The 18177-nt window shown below is 43.0% G+C and overlaps 1 protein-coding gene across 4 annotated transcripts in view; it reads right to left on the bottom strand.

The window, feature by feature from the left end:
* The window catches only part of PHF21A (PHD finger protein 21A), a 228779-nt gene that overhangs the window by 196641 nt on the left and 13961 nt on the right, over positions 1 to 18177 (bottom strand). Inside the window, exon 1 of one of the 4 annotated variants that reach the window (XM_084850566.1) lies at positions 7399 to 8728. The exons of the other annotated variants lie outside the window; for them this stretch is intronic. The gene's annotated coding sequence lies outside the window, so the exon portion shown is untranslated. Of the gene's footprint in view, positions 1 to 7398; positions 8729 to 18177 lie in introns of those variants that run through there. 4 annotated transcript variants of the gene reach the window in all.

Genomic DNA, 18177 nt, shown 5'->3' with positions numbered 1-18177 from the left:
CACCACAGTTCGAAAGCATCAATTCTTCGGCGCTCAGCCTTCCTTATAGTCCAGCTCTCACAGCCATACATTACTACTGGGAAAACCATAGCTTTGATTAGACGGACCTTTGTCGGCAAGGCGATGTCTCTGCTTCTTACTATGCTGTCTAGGTTGGCCATAGCTTTCCTCCCCAGGAGCAAGCATCTTTTAATTTCATGGCTACAGTCACCATCTGCGGTGATCTTGGAACCCAAGAAAGTAAAATCTGTCACTGCTTCCATTTCTTCCCCTTCTATATGCCAGGAAGTGATGCGGCCAGATGCCATGATCTTCGTTTTTTTAATGTTGAGTTTCAAACCAGCTTTTGCACTCTCCTCTTTCACCCTCAACAAGAGGCTCTTGAGATCCTCTTCGCTTTCTGCCATTAGGGTGGTATCGTCTGCATATCTGAGGTTGTTGATAATTCTCCCAGCAATCTTAATTCCGACCTCTGATTCATCCAACCCAGCATTTCTCATGATGTACTCTGCATATAAGTTAAATAAGCAGGGTGACAATATGCAGCCTTGTCGTACTCCTTTCCCAATTTTGAACCAATCAGTTGTTCCATGTCTGGTTCTTACTGTTGCTTCTTGACCCTCGTACAGGTTTCTCAGGAGACAGGTAAGGTGGTCTGGTACTCCCATCACTTTAAGAATTTGCCACAGTTTGTTGTGATCCACACAATCAAAGGCTTTAGCGTAGTCAATGAAGCAGAAATAGACGTTTTTCTGGAATTCTCTTGCTTTCTCCATGATGCAGCGAATGTTGGCGATTTGATCTCTAGTTCCTCTGCCTCTTCTAAACCCAGCTTGTACTTCCGGTAGTTCTCGGTTCGCATACTGCTGAAGCCTAGCTTGTAGGATTTTGAGCATCACCTTGCTGGCATGTGAAATGAGCGCAATTGTGCGGTAGTTTGAACACTCTTTGGCGTTGCCCTTCTTTGGAATTGGAATGTAAACGGACCTTTTCCAGTCTTGTGGCCACTCTTGAGTGTTCCAGATTTGTTGGCATATTGAATGCAGCACTTTAACAGCATCATCTTTTAGGATTTTAAATAGCTCGGCTGGAATACTGTCATCTCCGCTAGCTTTGTTGTTACTAATGCTTCCTAAGGCCCACTTGACTTCACTCTCTAGGATGTCCGGCTCAAGTTCAGTGACCGCACTATCATGGCTATCAGGGACATTCAGATCTTTCCTGTATAGTTCTTCTGTGTATTCTTGTCACCTCTTCTTAATCTCATCTGCTTCTGTTAGGTCCCTGCCTTCTTTGTCCTTGATCATGCCCGTCTTTGCACAAAACGTTCCCTTGAGATCTCCAATTTTCTTGAAGAGATCTCTAGTCTTTCCCATTCTGTTGTTTTCCTCGATTTCTTTGCATTGTTCATTTAAGAAGGCCTTCTTGTCTCTCCTTGCTATTCTCTGGAACTCTGCATTCAGTTGGGTATATCTTCCCCTTTCTCCCTTGCTTTTCGCTTCCCTTCTTTCATGAGCTACTTGTAAAGCCTCATCAGACAGCCACTTTGCTTTCTTGCATTTCTTTTTCTTTGGGATGGATTTCGTTGCTGCCTCCTGAACAATGTTACGGACCTCCGTCCATAGTTCCTCAGGCACTCTGTCTATCAGGTCTAATCCCTGAAATCTATTCCTCACCTCCACTGTATATTCATCAGGGATATGATTTAGGTCATACCTGAACGGTTTAGTGGTTTTCCCGACGTTCTTCAATTTAAGCTGAAATTTTGCAAGAAGCAGCTCATGATCTGAGCCACAGTCAGCTCCAGGTCTTGTTTTTACTGACTGTATGGAGCTTCTCCATCTTTGGCTGCAAAGGACATAATCAATCTGATTTCGATATTGACCATCTGGTGACGTCCATGTGTAGAGTCGCCTCTTGTGCTGTTGGAAAATTGACTTCAAAATTGACTTCTCCCTATTGACATACAGACCCAATGCTCCCAGAAGGTTCAGAACAGTCTCGATGGCATGACAAAGGGAATGTCTGGAGTCCAAAAGGAGGAGCCAATCGTCCGGGTAAGGGCAGACTTCAATGTCCTGAAGTCAAAGATACCCACACACAACTGCCATGCATTTGGTAAAAACTCTCAGGGCGGTTGCAAGACCGAACGGCAGGACCCAAAACTGGAACATGCTGGTACTGATGGTAAAACGCTGGTACCTCTGCAGAGCCTCTGCGATTACTATATGGAAATATGCATCCTTCAGGTCTATGGCAGCAAACCAAGCATTCCTCCGAAGGAGAGGAAGGATCGGAACCATCGTGATCATTCTGAATTTTCTGGGACTAATAAGCTTGTTCAAATTCCTCAAATCCATGGTGGAAAGGAGGCCTCCATCGCATTTCAGTATGGTGAAATACCAGGAAAAGAAACTGTCCTCTGGCTGGTATGGAAGAACTCTTTGAATTGCTCCCTTTGAGAGCAGGGTGCCTGTTTCCAGGAGAAGGGCCTGCGATGGAGGGGTAACTCAAAACAACACCCAGTTGAGGGAGGGTGTGAAACTATCATGTAACCCCGGCTGATTATACTTAACACCCAGCTGTCCATCTTCCAGGTGGGCAGGAAACGAGCCAGAACAGACCCAAAGAGGTTGGCTGGGAAGGCTGGGGACAGCCAAAATTGGAAAGTCAAAGCCACTGCTTAGAAGAAGAGTCAGTCCTTCCACAACCCTTACAATACTTCTAAGAAGGAGCGGGCTATTTCTTTTGCTGCTGAGGGGGCTGATATCATGGATATCCATTAAACTGATGCCTGGTCATGTATGATTGCTGATGAAACCACCTACTGACTTGTATTGGTCCTGTAAAGGTTGGGGATGCAAAGCCATTTTTCAGGTGGTTGTCTTTGCTTTCTCAACAGAGTCCATTTGTTCATTAGTTTTAGCATTAAAGAGCTCTTCACCATCGAAGAGCAAATCCTCAATCCATGATTGAGCCTCAGGAGTTAAGCCCACAGACCTCAACCAAGCATGCCTCCGGAGCGCATTCACACCCACCATTGACTTAGCACTACAGTTGGCTTCATGACAGGAACTGCTAATCTGTTGTCTCGACAACTCGACAGCTTCCATCTGGAAAACTCTGGCAAGATCTCTTTGGTCCTCTGGGAGATAAGAACAAAGACAGTCCCATCTTCTTCCACAGGAATAGCTGCTATCTGGCCATCATGGCCTGGTAGTTCGCCACATAGAGACCGAGAGCAGCAGAAGAATACATTCACCTCCCCAAGAGATCCAACCTTCTACCCTCCTTGTCAACAGGCGAGGCATGAACCTTTTGCGACCACCCTTGCGCCGACTCTACAATGACGGAATTTGGTTGCGGATGTGAATTTTTAAATGCTGTGTCTTTCTCTTGTATGCAGTAGAGGGATTTGAGCTGCTTAGACATCAGTGACATCAAGGACAGGGCCTTCCATGATTGTTGCACCGTTTGCAGGAGGGTTGTGAGGAAGGGAACTGCTACCGCCTTCAACAATTCAGTATGGACTGTGTTGAAATCGGGTCCTGAACATGCTGCTCTGGTTGGTGTACTTCAATACCCAATGAATGGGCCATTCTGCTAACCTGTTCAGCAAAAGTAAACATGTTTAAAAATTAAACATGTCCCTCTTGCACCCCAGCTACATCATCTGGAAAGGGAACAGAGATTGGAATGGTGGAGTATGAGGAGGAATCGGACTGGTAATCATCAGCCACATTATAAGGCAAAGACTGTTGAGGAATGGAGGCCGGAGGAAGGACCGGTTGCACTACAGGTGAAGGTAGCAACTGCATCGGCTTGGCCACTGCTGACTGTCTCTGTACCAGTGATGATGAGCAAGGAGGCACAGGCAGACGTGGAACAAACTCATCTCCCATGGGAGGATGAGAAGGAGTCGCCGAGGACAGTACCAAGATGAAGCTGCCCCAAGCTATCTTGTCAGGTCGTAATAATATCCTCGATCCCTAGGACAAGGCCGATCTTCAAAGGCATAACATTGTGGAGGTGGGTAAGACCACTTGGAACTTCTACCCCAGTTGTCATGAGGAGACTTGGACCTTTCCCTAAAGTGGTAGTCATAGTGATGGTCCCCAAAACCTGAACGACTCCAAAGGAGGGAAATGGTGTTGTCAATCCCGAGGAGGGGATTATGGTCGATGTCGAGAAGCCTCATATCTCACCAAAGACACCCACTGGTGATCTCTCAGTGGAGAAATTTCTCAGTCCCAAGAAATCGGCTGTGGAGGTGGTAATGGCCAAAATTTCACCTTCCAATGCCATAGAGATTGGTTCGACAACAGAAGTACCCAGCACTGATGAGAGTACCCAGATGGGTGAATTTAGTAGAGGAGGGGGTGCTGGAACTTTACATTTTGAAGGCTTATCACCAACCTTCTGCCTGTATTTTTTATGGCTATCAGGTCTCGACTTTGGAACCTTAGCCTTTTTACAAACCTTCCTCACTACTGAGAGTGTTAAAGAATGCCCTGGAGTCGGAGGGTCGGCCAGTTCAATGGAACCCAAAGGACAAGGAGACGATAGCTTTGACAAAGGCATAGCTGCTGCTGTCTTCTCCGTTAGACAGGAGTCAGCCGACTTTCTCGGATCTGTGGCCAACAAAGCCCTCCTCCACAGCTCTGCTTTGAGTCTATCAGATCTGTTTTTCCATGCCTGTTTAGTGAAAGACTGGCACAAGGAACAAGTATTGGAGAGATGACCCTAACCCAAACAAAAATGGCAAAGAGAATGAGGATCCATGGAGGGGGCAGCAACTTACTCTCACATTTGACACATTTACGAAACAAGGCCTCTGCGGCCACATGAAGATGGCAGCTGCAGTAGACAACAAAGGACGAATGAACAGACACGTTCCTGTCTCTGAGTTGACAGAAGGAGCAAAAACCCCATTTGCACCAAAAAGGGGGTGGCTGAAATAAACCCTTGGAAGTTTACAGGATAAGGACAAAACTTTATACACAGCTTCCCCTAGTAGGGAGGCACCCGATGCACCATTAAAACCCTGTGTCCCTTTCCCCACCCCCCATTCCTTTTGTTTCCCCCACTGGCACTAGTGCGCTTTGGACACAGATGTCTTTTCCCACTGTACACTATGTCACAGTAGAGCTATTTTTCTGTAGCACTGTTTCACCCATTCACAACTTCACAGTTGCGCTCACTTTGGATATAGGGCAACTGGTGCTATATGCTGCTGCTCCTTTTTTCTTCGCACTATGTCGCAGTAGCACAGTTGGGCTAATTTGCAGTTGTGCACTTTGGATATAGGGCTGCTCCTTCTTTTTACTTTCCACTATGTTGTGGTAGCGCAGTAGTGCTCTTTTGATGTTTCAGGGGCAGTTTAGAGCTTTTCTCATTGGCTATCTGTACCTGGCTGCTAGGCAGATCTCAGAAACAGAGATCTGCCAGCTGGAGCAGAGCAGTGGCAGTGGTTTTGACCTCTCTTGCCAAGCAATTCTGTAGGCAATCTTTAAACCACTCTTTAAGCCACTGTGGAGCACCAGACAACACAATAAGTCATGATGGTTTAAATCTCACTGCACACCACCCTGGCAGGGGAAAAATCACTCTCAGATGACATGTTAAGCCATGGTGGTTTATAACGTACTCACAGTATATACCACAGCTTATATACCACCATGGCTTATCGTGACATGCAAACCCAGTCAATGTATCTTTTACCAATTTCATTTGGGACAGCAGCTAGCTATGTCCTCTCTTAGCCAAGGTTGATCTTGAGATGTTTAAACAATAGAGAATGTGTGAGGGAGAAGAGTGGGGATATACTCATTAGCCCCAAGCCTTCCATTACACCCCTGTCCTTGGCTCCACAGCTCTCCACTACAGGGAGCCTGCTATACTTGAGTAAGCACCCCATGCTATTTAAAACTCTGCACAGTTAGAGCTATGGAGGCAGTCATGGTGGTATGATGGAGGGAGCGAGGCTAACCAACATGCCTCTGCTCTCACATTCTCCATCGGATGAATTTATCTTAAGGACCATCTCCTCCCATGTGAATCTGCTCATTCACTATAGCCATCGACAGACGCTCTGCTGCGTGATCCTGCCTTCAGAGGTGAGGTGGGCTATGCCCTTTCAGTGGTGGCATTCCAACTCTGGAATACTGTTCCCCAGAGAAATCTGACAGGCAACAAGTAAAAACTTATCTGAGTCTTTGCGAGTGTGGTCTATGAGCTGCCGCTGGCTTTTCTGTTTTACCCTTGGGCTGTACTGCTGAGACACTTTGTTTTATATTTTTTATTAAATATGGGCTTCAAAAAAAATCTATAAACCACCCTGTGCATCAAATGATGGAGAGGCAGGGTGGCCATGTTGAATTAATTAATTAATGGAGCTGTCTCAGAAAAAAAGATAATTAAGGCAGTTTGTATTATTTCTAGCATCATCAATCTGCAATATTCCATCTTTTCTTTTTAAGTCATGCATGTCAAGGGAGAGGACAGAATGATGGGCATGGGATTTTGGGGGGAGTGCAAAAGAATGGAGTTGTTGCCACTCCTCTGTGTTACCTTCTATCATGGAACAACTGCAACGCTGTTTTAGTAGTTTCGCTAAAATTCCTTAGGAGATATTTTCAGTTCCCATTTGTATTTAACTTTCTTATTCACTGAACTAGTTTCACTGACATTAATTCTTTATAGTATGTTGCTAGCTTGGCTTTCCTCATCTCCCCCAAAACATGCCCCATGCAAAACTGAAAACCCGACCTACACACACATTTAAAAAAGACATTCTGTATTAAACCAAAGAAAAACAGAACACAGCTTCATAGATTCTGTTGGCAGTAATTTATGACACTTTCTTTGAAACGTGTATCACATTTTAACATATACTTTAAGTATGTGTGTCAAACACAACATGTTTAGGCTAAACAGTAATTTATTTAATATATTGTGATATTTTGTAGCCAGATGTATTTTATTTTTTATATAAAAATAGAAGGGGGAGTTATTTGAAAAAGGAGCAGGAAAAATTGTTTCAAACTTTGGGCTATGATTATGAAGTAAGTAGCTGCCCAAAATTCAGGGGAGAACAACTTAAATTTTTAGAGCTAGAGGCTCAAGTAAGTAAAATGCGACCTCATGTGTACACAGGGCACATATCTGAAGCACAGCAAACCTGCTGAGCTACCAGAGGCCTCCCAACAAAGTTATCACTAGCTCTGAACAAGTCAGAACAGTTCTCTATCTTTACACTGTTGAAGATAATGAGAAATCAGTTCCCGGGCTGGACTTCTGACTAACACTTGGGCCTCTGGACTGACAAGATAGGGCTTTTTTTCCTTGTATTTACTGAGGAGTTGACTCTTTGATGCAAATGATTTTATATTTCCTTACCTCTGTGTGTTCATTTCCATCCTCCACAGATGCTCTCCAACAGCCACAACCATCACTGACACCAGACTCTCCAGCTTATTAAATAAAAATGAGATTTTGCCAAACTGTGTTACAACTTGTGACATTCCTCTGTGCAACCAAAGTGAACTATTGCTTGCTTTGGGGCGAAAGCACCAGTTTTAACCCACCCTCCCCATGCTACAATATGCAGTCCACATTCTCTGTGCAAGAGCAAAATCATTCTTCAGGCTAAGACTTTTAAAAAGTTAGACAAAGAATACAGGCTGTTTTTCAGAAACTGGCTTGGTTGTCAGACCATTAACCTCTACCACAACAGTCCACTTCAGAAAAGCCTGCTCTCCCCTTTTTAGATTCCTCCAACCAAAAGTTTGCCCCTCTTGGCTTAATATTATTGGCAGGCCAGGAAAATCAGACACTGGATACATAGATACCTTTAATGGTCTTTCCATTTAAGTGAAATCTCTCATGAATGCCAATAAAACAAATCCTTTGAACCAGCTGTTATACAACTAAAATGTTCACTTGAAGAAAAATTAGTATACTATTTATCTAATTGTCTCAATATGTATAATGTGCCTTGCTTGTTTTACTTGAGGCAAAATTTAGACTGACATCAGGCAGGATGCTACCAGTCCTGTTTACAATACACAGAAACATAGTGTGCAATTCAAGGGTGCATTAAGAGCAACACGTTAATAAATCTGAAATATTTTCTCAGTTGTTTACACCCTGGAAAACCTTAGGCTATTCCACCAAGTTCAAAAGGAGTCCTCATGCAGTCTTTTTAAAACCACTAAGACCCAGTTTGCATGGAATGGCAGCAAATCCTGGGTTAATTAACCTATTATTTGCTGGGTTGTGTGTCATGCACAAGCTGTTTCCACTTTGCACAATCAACTTCCACTCAGATCAGTTCTAGGCTGTTGCATGATGTGCAAAGCTGGACACCCTGTTTGGATGTAACAGTCACATCCAGACGCAATTTGTGAGTTAATTAACCTACGAATTGCAAAGACGCATGCTGCGCAAGAGATACTTCTGCTTTCCTAACCCGAACCTGTAACTTGTGCTTGGGTTAACTTGGGGTTGTTTAACCCATGAACAATCCCAAGCGTCCAGGTTCAGATATCACGGAAGCAACCTACAAATGCCACATTCGTAGGTTACAATAACCAGAAGCAGCTTGTGCGCAAATCAGCACAGCGCACATCCCTACAATTTGTGGGTTACTTAACCCAGGATGAGTTCTTAGGTTAATGCTGGGTAGTTAAAAACCACAAATAACCCATAGTGTCCCAGTTCGCATGTTGCGCAACAACCTACGGTCGGGCCAATCAGAGGCTGATTATGCAAAGCAGAAGGAGCTTGCACATGGCACACAATCCGGCAAATCGTCGGTTGTGTAGGTTAGTTAACCCATTATTTGCTGCCATTACATGAAAACAGGGCCTAAAAGTAGTGCTGTTTCAGCACTCTTCCAGGAACATTCACATTTTTGTTTTTATACTACAGCATTTGAAGAATAAATATCTACAAATAATTTTAAGGGGTGGAATCATAATTGGGAATAACCTGAATTAGAAGCCAGATTTGAATTACAGCAATTCCTAAGGCAGAGATGAGTGTTACATCAGAGGAAGAGAATGGCCAGTTGATATAGTATCTTAGCTGTGAGGAACCTAATATTAGAAATAATAATATTAATACCTAATATTAATATTCAACACCAAAAATGCTGTGCTCAATCTGAAGGAGATTTCATGATCAACTGATCACTTGTCCTGCATCATAATCAAGGTAGGATTATCTCTTATGCCTAATACAACTGAAGAGCTTTTAAACAGTTGTGAGGCCATCTAAATGTCTTCTAGTTGTGGACTAAGAGGCTATATAACTCTTGGGTGTCATCCTGACAAGAATGTAAATACAGACTGTTTGTTTCCCCAATGGCCTGGCCACCTACTTTTCTCCCTTCTAATCACCTCATATGTTACTACTAAAACTGTGGTCTGTTATGGCTCTTGTACCCAAGAGGCAAGACTTGGCTACATGTCAACCCTTTCCCATTCTTGAAAGAAGGAAATATAGTCCTCTGCTCCTTAAGTCCTCTGCTCCTTAAGGCAGGGGAGAGAAAATGAGGGAAACAATAAAATGCCTCTGGTTCTTCAGTGAGCTTTGATAGAAAATTCTGAAGAGACTTTGCAGCTTATATGACAAGCAGAACAAGTCTAGGAAAGAAAGAATCATGCAAGTTTCAGCTTTTAACCTGGACCACCAGAATTCAAAGAGACACATTTCTCCAGCATTTCTCCACCCCTCTCTCCTAGGAAAAGCATACTTAATGCTTTTCTGAACAGTTTATGGCACTTTTCATACTCTCTGTAGCTGAAGGTGGCTGATGAACACTGCAACAGGTGCCATGCAATGACACTGACATAATACAAGTCAGAGCTGGAAAAAAAAATTCAAATGTTAAGTTCTGTAATTAATTATTGGGATTCAAAAACACGTTTCTTTTCTTTTTTAACATGACAGACCTATGTGGAGGTAAGCATATTATCCAGCATGGAATTCTAAACACTTCCCGGTATGCTTTCCAGAGAGGAGTCAGAACAGACAGCACTTTGCAACACAGCTAGGATCAGTTCCTTGCCCTTTGATGAGAGGCTGCACAAAGTCTCAGTTCTTCATGTATTCTATTTTTCAATCCCTACTTCCCAAAATAAAAACGTAAATCAGGCAAAAGGACTGCTGGAACACGACAGGCAATAGGATCACATAGCACATGAACACACATTGCTCAGGGCAATTTTAACTTTTGAGAAGATAATGCATGCCAACCTATCATGTACCATAATACTTTAGTATTGTTAGTACATTTTAAACTTTAAATTATGATTCTGTTCATGCGTGCTCTCCTAAGAAGTGAGAGTATAAATGGATATCATGGAAGCCATACAGCAGGGGAGGGCAACTTGTGGCTCTCCAGGTGTTTTGGCCTACAACTCCCATCAGCCCTAGCCCACATAGCTAATGGTGGCAGATTATTGGAGTTCTAGGCCTAAATAACTGAAGGGCCAAAAGTTGCCCACCCCTGCAATACAGAGTTGTAGGACTCCCCATTATCACAAGACATTTCGCAGTACTGCAAATCTGATAAAAACCATATACACACACAAGACTCATCACAGTATTAAGATCATAATTACAAGTGTATGCTACACTAAAACATATTGCACATATGCCAGTTGTATAATTGTTGAAAACAGCAAGATTATACTTCAAATTGACTTTCACAATGGGCCACAACTAATGTTAATTCTGTTGCACTAGCATAAACTACACTAGTGCAATGGCAATAGGGTAAGCTGGCAACGCCAATTTCTAACACTATTGGCGTTGTGCTAGAGTAGTTTACGTTAGCGCAACGTAATTTATGTTAGCAGTTGTACCTGTGTTTCCACAATCTAATATTTTTATCATGTATGTTTTTCTTCAATTGTTCATTTAGTCTTTTATGCTAAAAACTCAGTTTAAAATACCTTTCAAACTGCCAATGTAATACTGCATTAGGCATCTGAAGCCTTGAATACTTTGCCATTTTGAAGTTTTTGGCTGATTTGTATTAATATAAAGAAAGTTATATATAGAAAGGAACTTGCAGTACCAAATGTGATCCACTGATCATGGCTTTCATTTCATTACTTAGCAGAAACACAATTGTTAACTCTACCTTCTGTATACAAGCATTGAATGTTTAGTGATATTGCACATACATTAATTCAGAATACATGTTACACATACACATATTACTATTATGCAAGCCAAATTCATATTTTTATTAAATACCTTTATATACCACCTTCCCCCAAGTTTTATAAACTATAAAATCCGTGTGCGTGCAAAAACACACAATAGAAAAGTGACAGCTTTTATCAGAGCTCCTGTTACTGGCTTTTTTAACATTTTCATAGAACATTTGAACATTTTCCAGTTCTATAGGCTCAATTGCTTAACCATGATTTAGCATGATGCTTGAACTGACAAACCATGGTTACAGTCTGAAGAGGCTGCTGCACCACAGAAACAGGAGTGACCTTATGAAGGAGAAGGCAAAGGCAGTGAAAGCAGACAAGCAGCTCTAAACAATAGTTTATGGCACATTCAAAAGCTCAACCATAACTTGGGTTTTAACTCTGGTTAGCACATGCCAGAGCTTGGTATAGTGTTTCAATTGAGTCACAGAATTATTTACCTGTTAAAACTAAAGATAATATAGACAAGTCCATATGAACCACTTTTCACATGGCTGGGATGAATGGCAAAGCTACCTATATACTCAGGGGAACAACAGGGCATAAATGCTTGCTACTATTGCCTCAGCTGAGGCCAATATGCACATGCTAAGATGAGAACGTGCCCCTGCTCCTTTAAAAAAAAATGATCCACCATTCACCTAAATATATGAAATCTGTGAATGAATACTTTAGTGATTGACAACCCTTAATGATACAGACTTGTATAAAATAACTTATTTTAAATCTGCTACACAAAACAAAAAACTAATCTGAATGTAGAACTATGAAAGCAACAGTAACAGAGACTAGGATAGAAAAGTTCAGAAAGAAAACACTCGACAAATTCATGAAAGACAGTGAGCCAGTTCACATGAGACGAAGGTGGTTAATAAGCGATGATGGCTTGTTAACTACACTGCGTGTCCCAGGTTCTCACAGCACGAGAAACTACAGCAGGGGATGTGAATCAGCTACCTGGTGTCCATGGGTGTCGCAACCCACAATAGCTTAAATAAGCAGTGATCATGCAACCAGGTCAATATTGTTGTTGTTCAATCGTGAAGTTGTGTCTGACTCTTCGTGACCCCATGGACCATAGCACGCCAGGCCTTCCTCTCCTCCGCTCTCTCCCGGAGTGTGCTCAAGTTCATATTCACTGCATCGGTGATGCTATCTAGCCATCTCCTCCTCTGCCCTCCCCTTCTCCTTTTGCCTTCAATCTTTCCCAGCATCAGGGTCTTTTCCAGGGAGTTTTCTCTTTGCATTAGGTGGCCACAATATTTGAGCTTCAGCTTCAGTATCTGTCCTTCCAATGAGCACTCAGGGTTGATTTCCTTTAGGATTGTCTGATTTGACCTCCTTGCAGTCCAGGGGACTCGTAAGAGTCTTCTCCAGCACCACAGTTCAAACGCATCAATTCTTTGGCACTCAGCCTTCCTTATAGTCCAGCTCTCACAGCCATACGTTACTACTGGGAAAACCATAGCTTTGATTAGACGGACCTTTGTCTGCAAGGTGATGTCTCTGCTTCTTACTATGCTGTCTAGGTGTGCCATAGCTTTCCTCCCAAGGAGCAAGCGTCTTTTAATTTCACGGCTACAGTCACCGTCTGCGGTGATCTTGGAGCCCAAGAAAGTAAAATCTGTCACTGCTTCCATTTCTTCCCCTTCCATATGCCAGGAAGTGATGCGGCCAGATGCCATGATCTTCGTTTGTTTAATGTTGAGTTTCAAACCAGCTTTTGCACTCTCCACTTTCACCCTCAACAAGAGGCTCTTTAGATCCTCTTCGCTTTCTGCCATTAGGGTGGTATCGTCTGCATATCGGAGGTTGTTGATAATTCTCCCAGCAATCTTAATTCCGACCTCTGATTCATCCAACCCGACATTTCTCATGATGTACTCTGCATATAAGTTAAATAAGCAGAGTGACAATATGCAGCCTTGTCGTACTCCTTTCCCAATTTTGAACCACTCGGTTGTTCCATGTCCGGTTCTTACTGTTGCTTCTTGACCCTCGTACAGGTTTCTCAGGAGACAGGTGTAAGGTGTTCTGGTACTCTCATCTCTTTAAGAATTTGCCACAGTTTGTTATGATCCACACAATCAAAGGCTTTAGCGTAGTCAGTGAAGCAGAAATAGACGTTTTTCTGGAATTCTCTTGCTTTCTCCATGATGCAGCGAATGTTGGCGATTTGATCGCTAGTTCCTCTGCCTCTTCGGAACCCAGCTTGTACTTCCGGTAGTTCTCGGTTCACATGCTGCTGAAGCCTAGCTTGTAGGATTTTGAGCATCACCTTGCTGCCACGTGAAATGAGCACAATTGTACAGTAGTTTGAACACTCTTTGGCGTTGCCCTTCTTTGGAATTGGAATGTAAACTGACCTTTTCCAGTCTTGTGGCCATTGTTGAGTGTTCCAAATTTGTTGGCATATTGAGTGCAGCACTTCAACAGCTTCATCTTTTAGGATTTTAAATAACTCAGATGGAATACTGTCATCTCCGCTAGCTTTGTTGTTAGTAATGCTTCCTAAGGCCCACTTGACTTCACTCTAGGATGTCCAGCTCAAGTTCAGTGACCGCACTATCATGGCTATCAGGGACATTAAGATCTTTCCTGCATCATTCCAATCAATATTATCTCTAGCTAAAACACTAAGGACATCAACTGTAATGCCTAGAAAGAACTAGAAGCATTCTCTGTCAAGACCCTAAACATTAGCTTAAGTTTCCTTGATGAATTAAGTCAAATTATATAGACTGAGACTAAATTATGAAACCGTATGCCATTTTCCGCACATGTGAATAACACTGTTAACTTATTTAGAACAGCCAAAAGAGAAATTGTTTCACTGAAATCATAGAATAGTAGGGATGGAAGGGGCCTACAAGGCCATCGAGTCCAACCCCCTGCTCAGTGCAGGAATCCAAGTCAGAGCATCCCTGACAGACACCTGTCCAGCTTCATCTTGAATGCCTCCAGTGTGGGAGAGCCCACCACTTCCCTAGGGAATTGGTTCCATTGTCGTATTGCTCTAACAGTCAGGATGTTTGTCCTGATGTTCAGATGAAATTTGGCTTCCTGTAACTTGAGCCCATTATTCCGCGTCCTGCACTCTGGGATGATCGAGAAGAGATCCTGGCCTTCCTCTCTATGATAACCTTTCCAGTACTTGAAGAGCGCTATCATATCTCCCCTCAGTCTTCTCTTCTCAAGGCTAAACATGCCCAGTTCTTTCAGTCTCTCTGCATAGGGCTTTGTTTCGAGCCCCCTGATCATCTTCGCTTCCCTCCTCTGAACCCTCTCCAGCTTGTCTGCATCCTTCTTAAAGTGTGGTGTCCAGATCTGGACACAGTACTCCAGATGAGGCCTAACCAGTGCTGAGTAGAGAGGAACTAGTACTTCCCGGGATTTGGAAGCTATGCGTCTATTAATGCAGCCCAAAAGAGCATTTGCCTTTTTTGCAGCCACATTACATCACTGGCTCATATTCAGCTTGTGAGCTACAACAATTCCAAGATCCTTTTCACTTGTGGTATTGTTGAGCCAAGTATCGCCCATCTTGTAACTGCATTTGGCTTCTTTTTCCTTGGTGCAGAAGTTGGCATTTATCTCTATTAAATTTCATTCTCTTGTTTTCTGCCCAGCCTATCAAGATCACTTTGAATTCTGTTTCTGTCTTCCAGGGTATTAACTATCCCGCCCAATTTTGTGTCATCTGAAAATCTGAGAAGCATTCCCTGCACCTCTTCCTCCAAGTCATTAATAAAAATGTTGAAGAGTGCTGGGCCCAGGACTGAGCCCTGAGGTAACTGCTTGTTACCTCTCCGCAGTTTGAGAAGATCCCATGGATAAGCATTCTTTGAGTCCGATTCTGTAGCCAACTGTGGATCCACCGGATCGTTGTTTCATCTAGCCCACTTTGAGCTAGTTTGCTCATCAGGAGATCATGGGGCACTTTGTTGAAAGCTTTGCTGAAGTCAAGGTATATGATGTCCACAGCAATCCATGTTGGCTTCAAGGTGCTTACCGAGTGATTGCTTTATAAGTGCTCCAGAATCTTCCCAGGGATTGATGTCAGACTGACTGATCTGTAGTTCCCAGGTTCCTCCTGTTTGCCCTTTTTGAAGACAGGGACAACATTAGCCCTCTCCAGTCATCTGGCACTTCACCCATCCTCCATGATTTCTCAAAGAGAATAGATAGTGGTTCTGAGAGTTCTTCTGCCAGTTCCTTTATTACTCTAGGATGCAGTTCATCTGGCCCTGGAGATTTGAACTCATTCAAAGTAATTAGGTGTTCCTTGGCCATATGCCTATTGATCTCAAGCTGCAATCCTGCCCCTTCAGCCTGTACTTTGCCTTTGCCAGGAGACTCATAGACCTTCTTTTGGGAGAAGACTGAGCCAAAGTAGGAACTGAGCACTTCTGCCTTTTCCTTGTCATCTGTTATCATTTTGCCATCCTTATTTAATAGTTGAAGCACCATTTCCTTCCTCTGTCCTTTACTATGCACATATCTGAAGAAAGCCTTTTTGTTGCTTTTTGCATCCCTCGCTAACCTCAGCTCGTTCTCAGCTTTAGCCTTCCTCATGCCATCTCTGTAATTCTGCGCTACCTGCCTGTACTCTTCCTTTGTAGCTTGGCCTTCCTTCCACTTCCTATATGCATAACACACTGCACTCAGATACAAAATATATTAAAGTCTACATAAAATGCAAGTTCACTTTTACAAGAGAAGCAATGGAAGACACATTTGCTGTACTGAACCAGAAGAAAACAGAATCAGTTCAAAATAAAGGAAGTTTGCAAAAAGCTGCTCACCTGTGGTACTTAAGATTCGTCTCCAGGCAACCCATCATATCCCCATTCTCTAGTAACCACATGGGATGTATGGATTGTGTAAAATCCATTCCATTTGTTTTGCAGATTGTGAGGCGCCTCTCATTCCGTCGTCTGCCCATCGATGAATTTGAATTTTTTGTTAGTGTCTGGATTTGCGCATATTCGCATGTGCAAAAATGCACAAATTCCCCCAAAATGTGCATTTTCATGCTTTAGCTGATGGGGGAAATGTGCATTTTTGGCCAGTTTTTCATTTCTGCGTATTTTTCTATGGCTGAATCTACACATAGCAATTATACTGTTATCACAACTATTGATGCCCATTGGTGTCATGTGTACCAATAGTTATGATAACGGTATAACTGCTAGGTGTAGATTCAGCCTATGACGAAATTTGCACAAAAATCAGGAAAGTTAGAAAAATGGTCTGCAAGTCTGCTGAATCTGCCCGACAGGGGAAAAGATGGTCCACAGCAGAATTTGTGAGTCAGATTCAAAAAAATCCGAAACTGTTTGGTTCCATTGTGGTTTTCTCTGACATCCCTAGTAGCCGAGTTTACTTACTTATTCACCCCACACACATACATACAACCCCCACCCACCCACAGAGTTTTCCCACCACAGGGAGAGACAGAGAGAAAGAACACAAGTCCATTTACATATATCCAAACAAACAGCTGTGTTCTTTCTCCCTGCTAGAGGGTGCCCATAAGCCTGGGCTCTGCCCACCCACCCCCACCTGCCCAAATTGTATGAAGGGTACACATGGCCTCATTCTGATATAGAAAAAAATCCAGCATTAGTGATATATCAGGTAAACGTACAGTGGCTGTCTCGCCACATTGGAAGTCAAGCTCAGCAGGAATTGAGGAAAATGAAAGGCAAAAGCATTAGTGGAAAAACTGGGGAGTGCTCAAGTGAGTGGAACTGTGTGCAAATCTGACATCAAGTATGCAAATCAATAAAGCATGGATGCGATCCAGAGTTATGCATGTGTGTAGCTGCTCCAAACCATTTATTTTTTGGGAGGGGAAAATGTTAAAAAAAGTTCATTCACTTGTAGGGGGCAGTTCAGTGCAAAAACAAACAAACTTAGAGAATACTTAAACAGAGTACTCATAGTCTCTTGCATATAGGGGAGTTTATAGCAGACTACATGATGGAGCAGGGGGGCAGGGGCAAGTATTAAGTAGCAGCTCCAGCAGTATCCCAACAGATAAAAATACTGATAAATACAGTTGCAAACCTTGACTGCATAGCCAGACGTTGGAACAGATAAAAGGGAAGCTATCAGTCTCCTGCTCTGCTAGAACTTCCCAAGTAGTTCTATACTAGACTGGATAGATATTTTGTCTCATCAAGTACATCCTTCTCCCCAATGCCACCTTGTTCACAGACGTTTAAATACCAAAAAGCAAAATGTAATTCTCTATATGCTTGTGGCAGGATTTCTGGTGTAAATATCCATGTACACAATTTTTCCATTATGGGAACTGGGGAGAAAAAGAAAGGGAGAGACGGGGACGACAACACCAGAGCAATGACACATTTCGGATAGTCTCCATAAGAAGCAAAGTTTCAGACATGTTGGACTGTTAGGCAGTGTCAACCCTTCTCCACCAGGAAACTAAATTGCTTAATAGTGGAGTCAGCAGGTGGCAAGGAATAAAAATCTGGAGTAACCAAAATCAGCCCTTCCTTTTATCCCAAAAGAAAGCGAGAGCCACTTGCAGTTAACAGCAAGACCCACAAAAACTGACATTAGCAGTCTTACATATACAGACATACTTCCAGACTAGAGTTGTCCAACCCTGATCCATCTTCTGTAGCACTAGATCTCATATCCCCATGAAAGATAAGGGTGGGGGTGGGGGAGAGATGCACAGTACCTCAGGGGTAGAGCACATGCTTTGCATGCAAGAGGACCCAGGTTTAATCTCTTTCATCTCTAGGTAGGGCTGGGAAAAACTCTTTCCTGAAACCGTGACAAATTGCTACCAATCAGCGTACACAGGACTAAACTAGACGGGTGTGCAGTCTAACTATGCATAAAGGCAGCTTCCTATGTTCCTAAGAACACTTGCTGCACAGAGGAGATACAGATCTGTTATGGGGAT

Source organism: Heloderma suspectum, chromosome 1, assembly GCF_057233095.1.
Source record: "Heloderma suspectum isolate Gila_16-S chromosome 1, 16-S_ref, whole genome shotgun sequence".
Taxonomy (NCBI): Eukaryota; Metazoa; Chordata; class Lepidosauria; order Squamata; family Helodermatidae; genus Heloderma; species Heloderma suspectum.
Note: the sequence above shows the minus strand (reverse complement) of the source record. Positions and strands in the feature narration are given on the sequence as shown.